General features: G+C 41.9%; 1 protein-coding gene across 22 annotated transcripts in view; it reads left to right on the top strand.

The window, feature by feature from the left end:
• The window catches only part of LOC124310057 (tubulin monoglutamylase TTLL4-like), a 197,804-nt gene that overhangs the window by 19,567 nt on the left and 158,825 nt on the right, over positions 1 to 19,412 (top strand). The window lies entirely within an intron of this gene.

Here is a 19,412-nt window from a genome sequence, read left to right as displayed (position 1 = left end):
GAGAAAATAAATTGGCTTAAACTGACTATTTTTTTTTACATTATATTTTACTTCTTTTACTTTTGTATCATGAAGAATAATCGAAATACACAAAATTGTAAACACGACGATATGCATTACAGAAAGTTGCATTAAAGTATTTAAAAAATAATAACAATAGTAATACGTAGTTTATGAAACAGCTAATGTTGATTTAATTTTTCCGATTTTAGACTAGAATCAATTTTATCGATGAAAATCAAGTACAACTGAGTCGGAATTGACAAAAACCACGCAAAACCTGTCCAAAAGAAATCCGAAACCATAGTCGTCAGATTCCCCCTCCCCCCCCCCCCCCCTGATATTTTCAAGAATCAGAGAATCAATCCTTCTCAGCTTTACCGATGTTCAGTAAAAAACTTGTACTACGAGGTTGAAGTTAGTAACGTTATCGTAACGAAACATTGTGTAGATAAAAAAAAAAAAAAAAATAAAACAAATAAATCACTATTTTCTTAATCTTACAATGATTTAGAAATATAAGTACGTTTTGTTTCATTACCGTTTAATAAATTTCGAACAATACGAAACTCGCGAGACAACGCTTCGTATTATTACGATAACGCTGATAATTTCAATAACAATGCGATCCTCTCCGATCGAGGAGGGAAGCTTGCAGCAGATCTCGACTTGTCGCTGTTTGCAAAGAGAAGTCAAGGCACGCCTGCCGCGTGATCTTGCGGGTACATTGAGCACAAAATCCGCGACGGGTAACCGTCGGGCCCTCCTTTGGGGTCCTCGTGCCGGTGGGCACAATGGGGACCCAGCGTCTCTCGGCATTGAGAATTCTACGGTGTTTTCTGGTCCTCTCAAGGAGCCGAAGGAGACGCCGACGCCGCCGGCTGCAGGGCGGCAAACGCGTGGGAAATTCTTAGCACGTGCGCAAGCGGCTGGCCCAGATCCTGATCCCGCAGCGTAACGGGCCCCGGAGGATTGAGAATTTTTTTTTCCCCTTCCCTTTCTTCCACTCTTCTTTCTCTCTCTTTTTCTTTCTGTCTTTCTTTCTTTCTTCCTTCCTTCCTCTTTACGAACGTCGAGACCCCCGAGGGGCGGCGGGAAAAAGGGCCTTAGACCCCACGACCTCTTGCCCCGTTCCAATTAAGCTGGTTGCGCGGTCGATGATTGTCGGGCATTTTTTTATTTAGTCAAGTTTCTATCGAATAGAAATTTTATAAACAAATAGACTCGAATTATTAACAAGAGCTTCGTTCTTTTTTGTTCTTCAAACTGTTTAATAATAGTGATATTTTAATTTTTTTTATTTTTTTTTTTTACGCGCAGAGTCGTTAAATTTTACTCCGCGCTGGATCGTTTTGTTCGAAAAACTGTTTTCAACGAATCGAACGAACAAAATCAGTCATTCTAGTAATGCTATTTGTTGACAAAAATCAGTATTATCGGTACAATCTTGAAAAATTAAATGTTCCACGATACTGTTGTAATGGAAAAAAAAATGACTATGGCGGGACGTTTTTATGACTCATCGCGGAGTAAAATCGAACGAGTTTTACACTAAATTTTTCACCGTTGATCCACATCGAATATTTCTTCTGTTTTTTTTTTTTTTTTTTGTAAATTAATTAATTTATTAATTATTTTTTTTTTTTATTTATCGAGAAAGTTGGTCGGCCAAACAAATCAACATTTCTTTCGGCAGCATCATTACGCTTTCCATGAAACGCGTACATTTAGTACTCTTCAAATTATTATATTCATAAGCTATTTAACAAAGATCTATTTAAAAAACCAAAAAACAAAGGATACTGGAAAGGTGTGATATGAAAAAAAAAGCTTAGACGAAGATCGGATATCTATTATTTAAATATCAAATTGATGTTGATATACATCTATTTATAAAGCCAAAAAAATAGAGGATAGTGGAAATAAATAATTATACACCTAAACAAAAGCTTCGACGAAGATCAGATGACTCGTTTCAAATCAATGACGTTTTCTTCCCCGTCTTATTTCTTGCCGCCTTTTCTTTCGCAACTAGAGACGTCACCGTACGTACGTATCCATGCATGTAAAACGTGTACACACGCGCACGTCCAGTCCGCCAAGCCTGCGGTGCACGACCGACACGCGTTACATATAAATGCCTAAGCAGTCAGCACGCGCCAGACGGCGTCTCGGCACACGCCAATCAGAGTAATAATTAACCCTCGTTTGATGCCGAGTGTCAACGCGGTCACGTGCAGCCCGCGGGCGTATTATCATAAGCCAACTTATTCCAACCTCACGAGTTTACGTTGCGTGCAGGCGTTTAATGACACACGTCTTCAATTCTGTCGTAATTTCTCTAATTCGTGTTACATGAAGCGTCTTTGTCGACGATCGTGCGAATAATTATGAAACTAGATTGAAAAATTAACGATGAAACGTGTGAATAAATTTTACGGCTTTTCGATCACTCGATATTTATCACTTTCGTTCACTCTCTGTGTACACTTGGGGTCAATGAATCTGAGACGGCTAATTTTTTACATTGGACAGTTATGTTGGCAACACGGAGAAACCTACAGCGCCACAGTCGGCCGAGCGCGAAACAAACTCAATCTCAATAAACGTAACGTAACCCATGACCCTCGAATCTAACCTTAGAATACGTGGCAATCCAACAAATCATTATCCCCGCGGTTTTCTAAGCTTAGATTCGAAGGTCGTAGGTTACGTTACGTTTATTGAGATTGAGTTTGTTTCGCGCTCGGCCGACTATGGCGCTCTAGGTTTGTCTGTGTTGCCAACATAAATGTCTGGTGTAAAAAATTAGCCGTCTCAGATTCATTGTCCCCCAGTGTACATTGAAGTAAAAAGAACAAGCGACAAGAGAATTTCATTCGTATGATTTTTATCCGAGATAACTTGTCCGTTGAATTGGATTGTTCAAGTTTAGAACCTTTAGAACACTCGACGTATGCGTGCATGCATGTTTCGTTTCAATAAACTCCACAAGTTCGGCTAATCGATCGAGGAACTCGCAGTGTTTCAAAACAGAGACATTAATTTGAAGCTTTGAAAGAACCTTTTCATGTTCATCTTCAACATCTCATTTTTCAATTCTCCCGATGCCTCCATTCGTGTTACCAAATCACTGACTCCGGTGGACTCGAGTTGGGACGAAGGGTCAATTGTAGTGACCCGTAACCTCCTCCTCGTACGGCTACTGTAGGTATGATAATAGCAAACACGATTGGGTATTCTAATCGTGGTTACACGAGTCGAGCGATGCCGACGGTAAATGTACAAGTAGACACACGAAGCGCGTGATCATCGGTCTCGACTAATCGCTGTATCGTCAATGGTCATGATAATCTTTCAAGGACGTACGAAACTGTAGTAAAATGCTTCGGTCAGAGGCGTTGATAAAACTGATCATATTAGCAGACACGCTGTGGCGAGATTCTTCTCTTTACTGTTGCCCAAATCTGGATCTCATGAAAAAGTCTTGGACACTACCCTTGAATTTTTCCTGTGTCTTGAAAATATTCCATTTTTAATGTTCTTGAATTTGTTACGGATTTTTTACCGGACACCATAAATATCCACAATGAACAAAGGATTTCCACTTATTGTACAGTTTGATGTAATTACGGACCTAACGAAAGTCCTGAACGTTGAATCATAGACGCAGTAAATCAGAGAAGAGGCCAAAATTCGACTTTTCAAACAACTTTCCGTCATGGTATTCATTGACAGTGTTTCTTCACGACTCAATTCCATCTCTTCCACTGTACCATCGAATGCTGCGTGACTTTGAGTTGAGGCGTAACCACCACGTGTCCATGAGTATATCGAGCCCACAGTCGGAGGCTGATGAAAGAGTTCATTCATTGACTGTAAATGGTCCGTACAAATCGACCAGGGGTCGGGGTCACTGCAACAGAAGATTCCATTCAATCGCAACCATTCTACATATTTGTTTTACACATTTTTCGAAAGCATATGCATGTATACACATAGATGCGATACGGTGCATGACGAGTTGTAGTTACTCACGCCGTATACTTTGCTCTGATTCATAAGTCGCGCGTGTTACGTCGAGTATTTTGTTCGTCTGTGTGTGTTAGTTGTACTTACATCTATGCATACATTCGAGGCTCGTGGCTGAATTTAGAACAGCACAAGGAATCCATTCATTAGATCGTACGTTCGTTCGTTAATTAGTTCGTTTTTCAAATGCAAAAACGAGACACATGAGATCCACTCTTTTAAACAACTTCTAGGAAGTGGGCTGGGTGTTTTCGTTACGAAAAACGAAAACTAAACGCGACACCATGTCGTATGTCCTCAAAGAAAACGACTTTTCAACGAAGACAGGAGGCAGTTGGATATTTCTTCAGGGTCTATCTACTTGGAAATCACCGAATAATCTCAAGCAACGAAACTTTAACCGTGGTAAAGGATTTCATGACTTACACTGATTCCCAAGTGATTTGCAATGTTGAAAGATGACTAAACTTTCAGAGTCGTTCGACTTCTCGTTGCTGATTTACGAGTGATTTAAAATGTTGGATTTAGCTTGGTCTCTATTGATTTCAATCCTGTTCCAATTCTCACTGATTTTCAGTGATTTTTTACTCATTTTTCGAGTAAACATTGGCTAGATTTTGTTCGGAAAATCGAGAACAGTCAGGAACTTTTGTCCATCGGGAAAAGTAAGAGAAAATTCATGGAATTATGTCGGACCATACTTGAAAAACCTTCTTTAACCCTAGTCACTTATATGAGGTCCAGCTGATCAAGGAACCGATTTCAACGCACGATTTCAAAATCAGCGTGCTTGAATCAGGGTTGTTTGTGCAAGTAAAATGAAGAACGATCGAAACAACTTTGAGGGCTCAGAGATCGCGAGTTGGCTCGGATCTTGATAACCTCGTGTAAGTAAAATGGAAGTTTCCGCAGGTGTATGTGACTCGGATTAATAAATCGTTTTAAAACTTTAACGATGCTTTACTAAATTCAGTTAACCCAACTTTCGGAAACGTTCTAGTTCAATTTCTAATGATTCGTATAAAACGAAGCGATACTTCGTGTTTTTAGATCCAAATTTGTATATTCAAGGTGTAGAACTTCTGGAACCTTTGGTCACAAAATCTCTCCAACATTACCTAACAAATTTTTAACAGGGAACAAGCCGGGGAATTTTATTTCAACAAAATTGTCGCCACCCGCCATCGTCCTGTCATTTCACCCTTCAAGGTTAAGTTGAATTCTTCAGACCGTGACCCTCGATGCCTCTCTCAAATTAATCCCTCTCGATGAAGGGCACAGCATCGCCGCAGGCTGCAGGCGACACGGCGGTAACGGTAGCACATATTACAGAGCACGGGTCTGTCCTGGTGGTAACAGAAGCTGGTAGCGCCCCTTTGCCTCCGGTAACAGGACCCCATACGGGTGCGCCTTTCGTGGGCCCTTCTTCTCCTCATCCTTTTTCTTCTCTCAGTCCTAATGTATATAATACCGCTGCCAGTGCGTTCCCACACGTTTCTCTCTCTATCTTCTTCTTTTTTTTTTATTATCCGCCTCGCTTGGAACCAATTCTCCATGAGAATTCACCCCTATGCGCTGCTGCACGCGCAAACACCCTTCAAAATCTGCAGAAATTACAACTAAGCACCTCGAAGACTCCCCTTGGCTTAAGCGGAGCTTGCAATTCACGAGTTTCAGAGACGAAGGTTGTCGTTACGGGTTTCTTAACTCGATGGGTCAAAAACCTTCGCCAAATTATAACCAGCACGAATCCATTTGGTTTCTAAATATCACAAGTTTTCACGGAGCTCGTGCAATCTTTTGCGATTATGATTACCAAACGACGAGTTGGGTGCCAAGGTGAATGAAGAAAGTTTTCTTCTTCGACACCATTTTTTGCCGGCATCGGTACCGAACAATTCCTCCTTCCGCAATTATGATGAAACGTTCCTTGTGTTCGGATAAAATTTATGTATATATTGAAAGTGGGCCATTCCATTGAATCAAATGAATATTGTATACAAGTCGGATGAATTTCTTTTCTCAATAATTTTCTACCATTGTTGCATGTACTCGCGGACATTGGACTGCTTCCTTTTTTTCTTCTTCTCGCCGTACACGCGGAGCAAACGTAATTACTGTGATCTGAAAAGTCTGGAATCCGTCTCGGACTCGACACCTTTCAGAGTCGATCACCGACACTTCGTGTTCTCTGATTGCACCTCAGCCACGCTTACCAATCCCTGAAACAAGATAATACGACTTATAACGGGGCACCGTGCAATAATGTGTACCTCGTTGTTAAAATGCTTACCTGCGACCGTAAAACTCTCTTTACGATAGTTTCTAACAGCGTTGTCAGGTAGAAAAACCCTCGCAGTTTACCGCTGGGCGTATAGAATGTCGAGCAATTATAGCGGAAAGAGTTCCGTTTTCGTTCGTGGGTTAATCCGTTCCAATTATGGCCGAGGAAAAATTCCGCTAAGGGGTTTTACAGGCTTGTCGAGTTTTGGGTTACAAGTTGTGTGTGTCAACAGGGCATGGTTTTGCATGGCTTTTAATGGTCTGCGGCTTGAGCTATGTACTTGTAACCACCGATGATTCGTCATCGTTCGAACGCGCACAAGGTGCGAGTTTAGAACGCATGGCGAGCATTTCGCCAAATGCTGATATCATTCGGTTGTTGTGACGAATTTTTCATTTCCCATGAACGCCTCGAAACTTTGCTTTATTACCCTACCATAAACCGGATTTTGGAGAGGGTAAAAAGAAGGATGGGTACAAGGAGAATGACTCATTTTCGAAAGGAAGTCACTCAATATTATGGCTCAGCTGTAACATTAAATGATTCGATGAGTCATTGTACTTGGGTTATTTTTCGAACCAATTGGCCGAATGCCCGATGTATCGCAATTTCAAACATGGGCAAAATAAAATAACGAATGACGAATTGTTCGAAATCTTGGATTTTCGAAAGTGTCACACTGACTAGAATGACCACTAACCAGTGACACTCGAATATCAAGATTTCGAACGATTCGTCTTTCGTTATTTCATCATCCCGTTTTTAAAATTTCCATACATCGACTATTCTAAATATCGATGGTTTCTAGTTTCGTCCCCCCCCCCCCCCCCTCCCCCCCCCTCCCCATTTGTTACGGATTTTTTTACCGGACACCGTGATATCACGTATGAAAAACAACAGAAACGTGAATGCCCGATAATTACACACATGCCCCACCCATTCGCGCACCGAGATCACAGAACAACGAGGGTCCCGACGAGCAACAGGTTGCTCCCCGTAGACGTCTCGATGCCCCTAAGCGTTCGCACTTCCTTGTTCGAGGGGGGCGTTTTACGGTTGCATGCGCGATTCGCACCCTCCTCCCATCCCCTCGCCGGACCCGTTTTCTTCCCCCTGCCGCAAGCTTATTAGTTAGTTAGGTAACGCGCGCGTAGCGCGTACGGGCTCGTCATCATCGACGCGAGCGAGGAAGAAGAAGAAGAAGATGGTCGAGGCGGCGGGGCGAGGGGGTTGCAGCTGGGCCCATTTTTCGGCGGTGGGCCTTTTCGTGGGGGGATTCGGCCGGCATCTCTATAGCCGCCTCCCCCCCCACGGGCCCTCCAAGAATCGTGAGAGACTCGGGCAGATGGCTCGGCATCGCGCGTCGTCCCGCACACGCTGACTGCCTGCCTGTGCCTCCTTTGCTTCCCTCGTACCTCGTACGTGTGGCGCACTCGCGAGCAACCGGGCCCGACACGCGTGTGCGTGCACCAGCGTGTCTCAGTCATTCCGGTGCGGTGTATAAGAGAGGAGGGCCCAGTGAATCCGTTCCTCTCACAACAGAGCGGGTATATAGGATCCGGGCCCAAGAAACCTCATCGACAAAAAAGTTTCCCACGCGGACTCCTTGCCGAGGGATGGATCTCTTTCTCTCCCCCAATCTCACTCTTTCTCTCTCTCTCTCTCTCTCTCTCTCTCTCTCTCTCTCTCTCTCTCCCTACATCCTTACACGATCATCTATATATTACTAGACGTTACGTGTTTGTGTATATATACATACGTCGAGATGAAGTTTATCAAGAGCGAACCCCTCGCACCGATTACATTTATATCGTTGCAGTTTTTCTCTTGCAGTTGTTTATACGCCTATCTATAATAATCCGGATTCGGCAGATGATGGGGGACGATTACTTACGTCCCTGTTCGAAGCATGCAGACAAACACGCTTCGTGATTTCTTCGCTCATACACTGAGAGAAATTTTTGGTTACGGCTACCGCACAGTCCTTAATTGTTTTCATTTTTTATCACAAACGAAAAATATAGTTCTAGGTAGAAAATGAAAATTAATTTTCTAGCTGTTACCGGAAAGTCTATAGTATCCGTTACTATTCTTTCTCATTACGATCACTGTTGCTGTATTTTCTTGCAATCGTTGCGAAAATTTAATGCTCGATAAATTGACGTTAAAGCCTTGTTTAACTAAAAAAGTAGAGAAAACCTCAGAAACTGATTTTGCGTTGCAATAACCAAAAAAGGATCGACGATAGCGCAAAATGGTTGGGCGTAGCTCGTTTTTCGTAATTCCAACAATATGCAAACAGTTTTTTTAACGATGTCTGTTTCACTGAATTCTCTTCTAGCTACCATGCCAAATGAAATTTTTCTCAGTATACGTATACTTCCGCAATGCGTTGAACGATATTTCCTACACGTATACATCAGAATTTTGTATAATCGCATAACGTGTGTAAAAAACGCGTAGTTTAAAATGCGACGCGTGGAAGGTACGATTGCGATGTTTTTTTTATTCTTTCTTCCACTCCAATCTGAATATAAAATCGATTTCGGCACCCCTTCCATTCGAACTAAAAATCTGAAATAATTCGCACACTGTGTTTTCTCTTTTTTCTCGTCATTGTCCATCGATTCCAGGGGTGAGTTGCATAGGATTGAAATTAACGACCACCCTACTGTCTATGTATACATACACGCATAATATACACATATTCATTACGAGCAGGCGTCGCGTCGACTCAATTCGATCTGCACGTGTTGGATACACGGGCAGATTCTCGGCTACACGTGGTCGTGGTTCGTAGTTTCAGGGGCCGGTGGGGGGTGGGGGGTGGGGGGGGGGGGGGGGGGCGTTTCACCCCAGGGCCCCCGGGCAGTTTTCGTCGGCGGTGGCATCGCGTCCCCGGCTGGTGCTTGTAAGGTGGTTAAAAGCTCGCCCCGCAAGCTCGACTGTGGGAATCTAGGACATCTGCATCGCGATGCGCGCCGCGTGGTCTGCACGAGTTTCGACTTAGTTTAGGGTTCGTTGCGGGGAGAGAGTGAGAAATCCCCTCTCGGTAGTCGAGATAAAGACGGACGAACGGGGGGAGCCACGTCTTTATTTTTCGGCCCCATGGGAATGTCATGGTCGGCATGTGCAACGCGCGTCGCGACGAACTCGTGTACACACGATGCACGAGTTACAGCCGGTGGAAAAAGGAGATCGGAATTAGGGGTGATGATTGCTTGGGTTGCACGTGACGAAGAAACGAGTAATCGTCACGAGTTTTTTTTACCGCCTTACGGTTTAAACCTTATTTTTGCGGACTTTGCACGCGAGGATAAGACTGAAAACGATTATCTGTATGTTCTGTTTGGAAGTAACTGCTTTCTTTCAGTTTCCAACTGAAGAACCCGTTGCGCGTAGTTGATGAGGATAATAAAAACTAAATATTTGCGGATGGATATCTTTTTCATAGAATTTCGAAAAGACGCTACGAGGAATCGAGGTTTTTCGGATGAACGTGAGAGATACGAGTAAAATAAAAGTTTCGATTTCGAACGAAACAGTCTTAACAATTGTTACATTCAAATATGTACGTATATTTTTATTTTTTGACTAACATGGGAAGTTTTTCGTCGGAAAAAAGAAACACTCCTCTTTTCATATACAGTGTATAAATTAGGTACTCGAGTATTGAGAAAAAAAAATTCGCTCACATTGTTTCATTTCAGTTGAAAAACGATATATCTAGTTGTAAAAGTGACGAGCTGGAATTGAATTTCATGAAATCAGGAATTTTGTTTTCGCTGTTATTAACGGTTAGGTATGCTTGTGTTTTTTCTTTCTTGTTTTTTTTTTTTTGATAACTTTTAAAAATAATTTGACGAGACGCTTCCGCCAAGGAGGGGGGACAAAACTGTCGGTTCGGTCATTTGAGACGAAATATATGTTGCGGCAAGGCGCTACGACGAGGCTTTACCCTTTCACGCGGCACATTTGATATAACGCATCGGTGAATCTCTGCCTCGACTCGACTTGCGGGGTAAAAGCTGCTGATGTAAAACCTGCGACTTCCGGTCCAGCCTCGTCGCTGAGGTGGGTAATTAACGGGATGTGCACCGGACCGTGAACGACGCACTCCGAAGGTGAGAGAGAGAGAAAGAGCGTTGAGTAGGCGAAGATTAGAGTGTATATATAGGTATGCATATTTATATATGCTGCACATATATACAGTATGACGAATATTGAAGAAAAAACGTTGAGAAGAAGATGCGTGTAGCAGACAAAGCTAAGCAATTTGAGGAGACTTGAAAATTTTAACGAGTGAAGAATAAAAATAATGAAAGAATCGTGAAAAACGAGGCCGTTTCCCATCAACTCTGTGATAAGAAATTCAAGTTATTCTCAGTGCGTTGCTGCTGATGCAGCAACGCGGATGTTCGCTTGTTAGAAGCGAAGCCCTCGAGGCCCTTTAGCGATCGACTCTTCGAGTCTCCTCCTTCATCCCCTTCCTTCCCCCTTTCGGTTTCTGTATCCCACTATCCGGTGTCCATTCACTCGATTATCCGCGCCTCGCTTCACGCAGGATGCTGGACGATGTTCGCCTTGCTCCCCGTTCTACTTATGGGTAACCATGAACGCGCATAACCGACTCGCCCCAACACGGATCGTTGAGACTTGACGCGTGTCGAAGAGGGATGATAAAAACAATAATTATTGTTTAATACAGGATACCGGATGCGTCGTGTTCGTTTATTTTACTTGTATTTTTCCTCCTTTTCACACATATTTTTTTTACACGATACAAAACGGTTCGCGCCTATTCTCATCCGCAGTGTAAGGCTATTCCATGGATTCGTGTAAATTAGGGGGTCGAATTCAAATATTGTGCACCGAGTTTCGAGGATGAATTATTTCTGGCTTCTTTGTTTTTTCTTGTTTTCTTGCATATTTTTTTTCTTTCTTGGTTCAGTTTCTGCCTCCATCCTCTGTCTCCTTCTCTCTCCTTCCCCCTTTTTCCTATTTGCGTAACCTTTGAAAATAGCTCGACAAGAGGAAAATAAATAAACGAATAAATAAATAACAGTGACAAAAGTTGGACGCAAATCAAAGTCGCAATGCTGTTTATCGTAACTTTACACTCGACCTCGTTGAAAGAGAAAACTTAAGTATAAAATATCGCTGAAGGTGTGGGAATGATGATGAGAAAAAAAAACTTTCATTCCACGTACTAAGATCGAATCCCTTCGGGATCCGATGAATTAGAAATTATATGCCCGAGTCAGCGTGTACTTCACGTATATTAAGAAGCCTGACATCACAAGTCACTTACTAGTTACGTATACGGACAGAGTCATTAATCATTTGTCTATCTAGATGCGATGTAATCGGAAACTGTTATAATTACAAGTCAATGTCGGGCCGCATTATTATATACCTATATTTGGATCTAGGCTTATACGTCACGGTTGTTACACGTTGTATAATCGATCGTGATTAGAAACGAAAATTTCGAGAATTTTCGGCTTGAATTTTGAAGCGTGTGGGTAAATTTCTGTGGTTATAATTGGTTAATTTGTTCACCGATACGTGGATGAATATCGAAATTTCGGGGAAACGATTTCGATCAATCGATTGCAACTGGAGAAATAAAATGATGAAAATTCACGGTTAATTGGTTAATCGGACCGATATATGTATTCTTGAATTCTAACTGTAATTTTGAAATTATGCAACGGAAGTTGAATGTTCTTTTTGAATAATTAGAGTAATCTCACGTATAAGATTCTATGCTTCAATTTGTAAACACAGAATACAAGGTGAAGAAAATGCAGCGAAGATGATAAAAGTGATGAAATTTGATGTGAAAATTATTATTAAAAAATGCAATCCTTCTACACGATCAAAGCATTTGTCAGTTGAAAATTAGCCTGAAAAATATCCGCAATCGTGAACAAAGTTGCATGATTTAACAGTCGATCATCACGCGTTGCGAATCGATCTCCAATTTCTATTCTTCCGTCATACATTCTTGCAGAATGAAACGTGTGACGCGTAAACAGGTTTTCGATAAAGGCAATTAAAATCATTGACGTTGTTTGGAAGAGTATGTATAAAATCGTTAAAACCAAACCGTAAGAAACAAGATACGACTTTTGATCTTTCCTCGGGCTGACCAAGTTTTAAAATGCAAAAGCGGGGAAAGTAAGCCGGAAGCTATAGAATATGATGCAGAAAATTGAGGGTTAATGTGTAATCGAAGGGAGGGAAGGTATACCTTATACCCTTACCGTGAACACACGCACGCACGATCCATTATGCCGAGGAGTGCCGAGGCTGAATCAAACAAAAATAAGAAGACGAGAAAAGGAGATGAGGAGAAAGATGAATATATAGGAGGGAGAAAAAAATGCGTGACACGTTCTGCCCACGTTCCTCGCATCGGCTCTCGCACGCTCGGGACACGCGCATAACATTATAATATCGACGATGGCCTGAAAGGAGCGTAAGGGAAGAAGAAGGACGAAGGTGGGAGGGGGGAAGGAAGAAGACGTACTACGTCGACCGAGGTGCGTCAAGACCGCAGGGACCCATCTGCCCGAGATTCTCACGCGGGACTCGATGCGACGCCTGCATCTGTCTCGAGTTCCCACGCGCGAGTAGAAAAATGAAGAGAGCGAAGAGAGAGGAGAAGAGACCTCCTCGAGGCACGAGGGAAACGTTTGTACAAATCTTGTCTCGCACCTTCCTCCACCTCCACCTCCCGAACCTTTATCAACAGGCACGTAAACCACTCGCGACTTAAGTTCGTGACGCAAGACCGTGACACCTTTTTTGGGGGGGGGGGGGGGGGGGGGGGGTGAATCATCGCGAGAGTGCAAAATTGCAACGCGACGAAACTTTTTTTCTTTTTTTTTTTTTGGTGTTGGAATTTGTAAGTCGAAAGTTGATTCGAACGTATTTAAGTAGCGTTTGGATGTATAATTGCACTGTGAAAAATTTCATTTGTTACAGTAACATTCCGATGATACGTAATTTTCAATTTTATGTATAAAAATGTATCATTGTTATTAGCATAATTCGTGCAATATTGGACCTATTCTAAACTGCACCGAAGACAATTGAACCCTGTCTACGTTGGTGAAAATTGTAAAACGTATTTTCCATTCCTTGGGGAAATAAAAAGTATGACTAACAGTAAGAGATGTTACCGTTTACGTAAATAGTAGGCAGATAACGAAGCGTATCGTAAATTACATCAAATCATGGCTATTTATGTAAGCTCGATGTTCACCAAGGAGTCCTTCCTCATCTTCCATGACACCCAACAGTCTGTTAGTAGAAGAGCGTAAAAGCCAGGCACGTTCTTTCGCGTGTTGTTTTTTCTTTTTCTCTTCTTTCCGCCTGAATGGTCGTCCATGGCCAATGATTGTTGTTGCAATTACGCGGGTTAATTGCTCCGTGCTTACAACCAGTTGTATTATACACTTCGTTGGAATTTGCACATGCCGTTTAAACACACACGGTGAACCAGTCAGCTCTTCACGCGTGCGTCAGATCGCCTGACGAGTTTGCTGGATATTATGGTTACGGCTGGTAGCTGATTGTTCGAGGTTCTTGCCAACGACTTCCGGTACCGGTGTCAATAATCCGTTTTTACGTACAATGAGTACAAAAATTTCATTCGTTACAGTAACTAGAAAAGTTGAGTAAAACAGGTATCGTTAAAAAAACTGTTTGAATATTGTTGGAATTAGAAAAAACGAGGTACGCCTAACCATTTTGCGCTATCGTCGATCCTTTTTTGGTAATTGCAACGCAAAATCAGTTTCTGAGGTTTGTTCTACTTTTTTAGTTAAACAAGGCTTTAACGTCGATTTATCGTTGCACAAGCGTTAAATTTTCCCAACAGTTGCAAGAAAATATAGCAACAGCGTTCGTAATGAGAAAGAACAGTACGGATACTAGACTTTACGGTAACAGCTGGAAAACTAATTTTCATTTTCTACCTGGAACTAATTTTTCGATTGTCGTAAAAAATGAAAATAATTAAGGACTGAACGGTAACCGGAACTAAAAATTTCTCTCAGTGTACCACCTATCTCTGCATACCTACCTTAGTGCACTCCCGCTTATGTGAAAAATAATACAAACGTATATCACGTTGTAAATATACGTAGAAAGGAACGGAATTATTCTGTACCCGCAAAACGCGACCGCAAGAACCAGACTTATGCTGCTGCACACAAGAGTACGTTTATAAGCATATCGGTGTTCTTCATATCGTATGTATACACAGACCTTCGATCGCTCGAGAAAGTCGATCTGTGATTTCAGTCGTTGAATTTACCGGTTCATCGAAGTTTACGCTTGCATTCTCTTTTATATGCTGTTATTTCGAGTAACTTGATTTTTCATTTCAAACGCATGTCGATCGATCACATGTAACGATGTAACAATACGGTGACAGTTTCTAGCTAGATCGTTCATATTTTGTAAGAATTTTTCAAATTTGAGATTATTTTAAATGCGAGTCATTGATATGCGGACGGATTATTAACCGAAATGAAAAATCAAACCGCAATTGATTCATATTTTAGACACAGAATCCCTAGAAAAGGATTTGCACTTTACGAATTCATTGGTTTAACAGTTGCCGATAGATTAGAAATCGATTGAAGTAAACTAAAACCGTTGAAAATCGCCGTCAACTAATTAAAAAATACTCAAAGCAAGCGTTGGAAGCTATTGGAAATCAAGCGATTCACTGACAAGTCAATATAATTACGCGGCAAGATGAAAATCAACAGGAATCACTGAAGTGAATTGAAATTATTCATCAGATTTCCAAGCGAATGGCTCCTCGAATCCTTAATTTTAAGACCAAGGAGCTATTCGCTTCGAAATTGAGCGTACAATTATATTTAATTGATATTGACTTTGAGGTGATTTCTGTTGATTTCCATACCTTGTCATGCGATGTTTAATGATTACCCAGCGTTAGAAATCCCCCAGTCAAGAAATCATTGTATAAAAACCAATGGAAATCACTCGGTAAGCTGTAAAATGATAAAAATTTTTGACGAATTGAAACACCATCTCGTATCTACAGAACAATTTCTAACAATTTCTTATTTCTTCCGTAATATCAAACGCTCGCTCCGCGATTTCTCGATCGCCAATCGCGCGACTATTCCAGCGCTTCGCCGCAACGCTTTACGCAAATTTCATCCGTTTCGTATCGATTTCTCATCGTTTCAAACAACACTCGATCAATTCGCGTTCCCATGATCGATTCGCGATTCACGATCTCGACCCTCGAGATCGCCACTTCCTCGATCGAGGAGGAGGAGAAGGGTGGAACGAGATGATCACCGGTTTTGACGGCGACTGTACCGGCCTAGGGTCACGCCGCGCGCGCGCTCGGCACGAGCAGGACGCGCGAGCAGGCCAGCAATCCGCTTTGCGCGTACCTACACCGGGAGTCGCGCGAGGCGAATGCCGATCGCTCGCCGGTTTGTATTGGCCCACGCGCGTCGCTCGCGTCCGAGTGTGCGTAGAGAGAAGTAATCGGGCGCGTTGCTGCGCCCGGGGGATGCGAGCGACTTCTCTCGCTCACTCTCTGCTCTCGCCGGGCGAGTGTGTGCGCGCGTTTCTTTTTGTTGTACCTACTTATCTTTTCCCCTCGTTCTCTCGCTCGCTCGCTCGCGTTCGATCTCTTTTTCTTGTACTCGGCGGCGCGCGCGCTCGCGCCCAAGTGCGATCGGGGCCGTGGGAACGGACGTCGTTGTAGCGATTCGACGCTACCGGCGCGCGATCGACGTTCGACGTCGTCGCCGCGACGGCCTCGCGTCGGCTGGCTCGTGCAGGGCATCGCAGACTACCGCTGAAAAATAAACGACAGAGAGAAAGAGAGAGAGAGAGTGTCGAGAAATAAATACATACCTACCGGCTCCACGGCGCGTTCTTACAGCCTACACATCCGTGTTTTACCTCTGCGTATCATAAGATGGTTTTTTATTTATTTATTTATTTTTTTTTGACGTTTTTGTTTTGTATATAATCACCGGTACAACGACGCGCGATACAAGCCGGAATTCGAACTGAAATATGAATTATTTTCACTTGACGTGAGGCTGTGAACAAATGAAAATTGGTACGGTTCACTTCCTGTTTTTACAGTTCACGGAGAGGAAAATATTCTTCACGCGTCGTTGTGTAGGATCGAAACATTCGTTGGTGGATTTGATTTACCCAGATATAAAATTTTTACCATTTTTAGGCTCAAGATAATATTTGAACAATAAGTTGGAAAAGAAACATGTTGCATGTTACGTATAATTATTCGAAAAATTAATAATGCTGAAAGCATTTTTAGTTTATTGTTAATATAAAAATAGTGGAGCGATTACATCTTTGAAACGCGTATTTTATTTAAATGAAAATTCACCATCTCCTGCAATTTTTTATACCCTGATTCAGATATTTGCCGTCGCACGATTGTGAAGCGTTTCCAACAATCGCTTGTGGATTCTTTTTTACAACGTATTCTTTGTTAATTTCACACGAATCTGTTTTTTTGATAATCTAAATAGTCCGTGCAGGTGAGGTTACGAAGTTTCATATTTCATTTCAACATCGATAACTCTGTCCATCATCCACGTCATTTTAAATTTTCTCACTCACAATCAGCTGTTGTCAGATCCATTTTACGCCGCATTTTGCGTCGACTTTTTTTTTTTTTGTCAATACACGTCAGTCTTTCTCTTTTAACATTTCGCTGGTCACTTATTCGGATCACGTTCCATTTTAACAGACCAGATCGATCTCGAGGTAATTGGCTGAACGGGTAATTTCAGTGGTAACGAATGTAATACTCGATATAAGTAAATGCCGGGCTCGATTTCGAAATCGCGAGTACCCATTTGCATATATTCGTTAATCCATCGCACCTCGCCGATCGGCCGCGGGTGACACAAAATTCGAACAAGTCATACAAGCTTGCGTCGGACTCTCTGCCCTCCTCTTCCCACTTACACGGTTCGATAAAAAGTAACGAGCTTGTCCCGATATCTCTCGGTTACAAAACAAATAAAAAATCAATAAACGAGCATGAAGTTAAAAAAGTGCACATAAACTTCAAATACGATGAAAAGAAATTTCGTTGATATTTTTTATCCCTAGGCAATTTATCACAAATTTCATCAATTTTCTCACGACGTTGAATTAATTAATTCCGGATTCACAGATTGTCGGTACGTATTAATTCAACGGTGATCCAATTCATTGAAAATAAGAAACGAGAACGAAAAATCGTGCTTACTGATAAAATTTTCTAGCGGAACTGATAATAATCATAATAGTACTAATAGTAGCTGTAATAATAAATTATGGGTTCCTTAGGCTCCTGTCTTTTATGTATCGAAAACATGCGGGAATTAGAAAGTCGTGACAGAAGTTGAGGCACTTTTCGTCGTGCAGGCGTGCAATCGGGGTTGCATATTTTTCAGGCTCTAGATTTCATCCCTCTGGTGGATAAGTCGAGAACTTTCGCCTTGTACCTCCGCCCGGATCCTTAAAACGCGGGAAAATTCTCGTCAAGCATTCGTCGTGTAAAAAATAATTTCAAACGCATGACAAATTGGACTAAACGTCTTCCAAGTTTTTAAGATATATATTAAAAGTAGAAACGATTTTTTGAAGCGCGTTTCGAGAAGAAAATCTTACAGATATACGTATAATTTATTTGAAAAATGATGAAACGAGTGAATTTTTTCAATTGTATGTTGGAAATTTGGTGATGTAAAATTATTAATCGTGAAAGAATCAGGTGATATGTATATTTTATGACTTGTCAATTTTCAAATTGAATAAAGAATAACGTTGAATAACTTTATGCGATTTTGCGCGTTTCAATTGTCTGTATAACAAGCTAAGCGACTGTATTAAAACCCATGGCGGAAAATTCACCCCTTGAATATTCACTCCCTAAAAGAATACGATCTGCAGTCTGTGTTATTTCATTTAAACGGATGCTGCAGCAGCTCGGGGTTGCAAAAGCATTCAATGCATTATACGGGCAAATGCATGACCAATAATCTACGAACCACACTCTTCCAGTGCTTCCAGTTGTCCATTGTCACGTATCTCCTGCGTTATTTTGCCAGTTGGGGTACACAATTCTTCCTGCATTTTTTTCCCTTCCTCTCAACCCCGTCCACCCTCCCCCAAATCACGCGCATTCAATCCTCTTCATTCGCTCCCCCCCCCCCCCCCGCGTAAAAGCACATGTGCTCTTGTCCCACATACCATTCCCAGATCCCCATATGGGATCCACATGTCCGAAGGTCACCGTCGGCCGCACACAGTTTGCTTGTTTTCCCTTTTCCCTTTTCCCTTTTCCCTTTTCCCCCGGACACCGTAGCAGCGGCGTTTTTCTCCACCCTGCATAATTTCAGCTCTCAAGTGCAATTATCTCGAACCTTGAAAGGACGAGTTAATTGGCACCGATTTACATACTTTATTTTTACAATTCATTGAAACTTGGTTCATGATCGATCGGTGTATTACAATAATCATACGCCTATTAATAACCCGTAACCAGTGCAGTGATTGGTTATTCTATATATTTTTCATATTTCCGAGGTTTGAAAGTTTCGAAAATTACACGTAATAAGAAAAAATTTCCGATGGTTTCATCATAGATAGAAGCGAAGAAACGAGGCAGACTCTGGAATCTGGACTATACTTTAGCCGGTGGATTTTGACGCTGAAATTTTTCAAGACCCTTCGGACCTAAAAACCTTGAGCAAATATACGAGCGAGGGGCTGAAAGGATCTCGAGGTTTTCTTCTATTCTTTATCGTTTCTACTCTTCGACCGGTTCCACATTGTGAAAGAATCCTCGCAACGGCCGAAGATTCTTTGTAAAATATGGTCAGCCTAGGCTAGTCACTTAACTATTTTAAAAACCTCGGGGGGAATAAATTTTTCTTCGAAATTGCAGGTGAACTGCACTGTTGGAATTTTTTTCATAAATAGTGAAATACGAATGATTGATTGACTGATTTTTAGATCACTAACTAGTCAATTGAATTTAATTATCGCTTTTATTATA

Source organism: Neodiprion virginianus, chromosome 1, assembly GCF_021901495.1.
Source record: "Neodiprion virginianus isolate iyNeoVirg1 chromosome 1, iyNeoVirg1.1, whole genome shotgun sequence".
Classification (NCBI taxonomy): Eukaryota; Metazoa; Arthropoda; class Insecta; order Hymenoptera; family Diprionidae; genus Neodiprion; species Neodiprion virginianus.
This window is presented reverse-complemented; position numbering and strand designations above follow the sequence as displayed.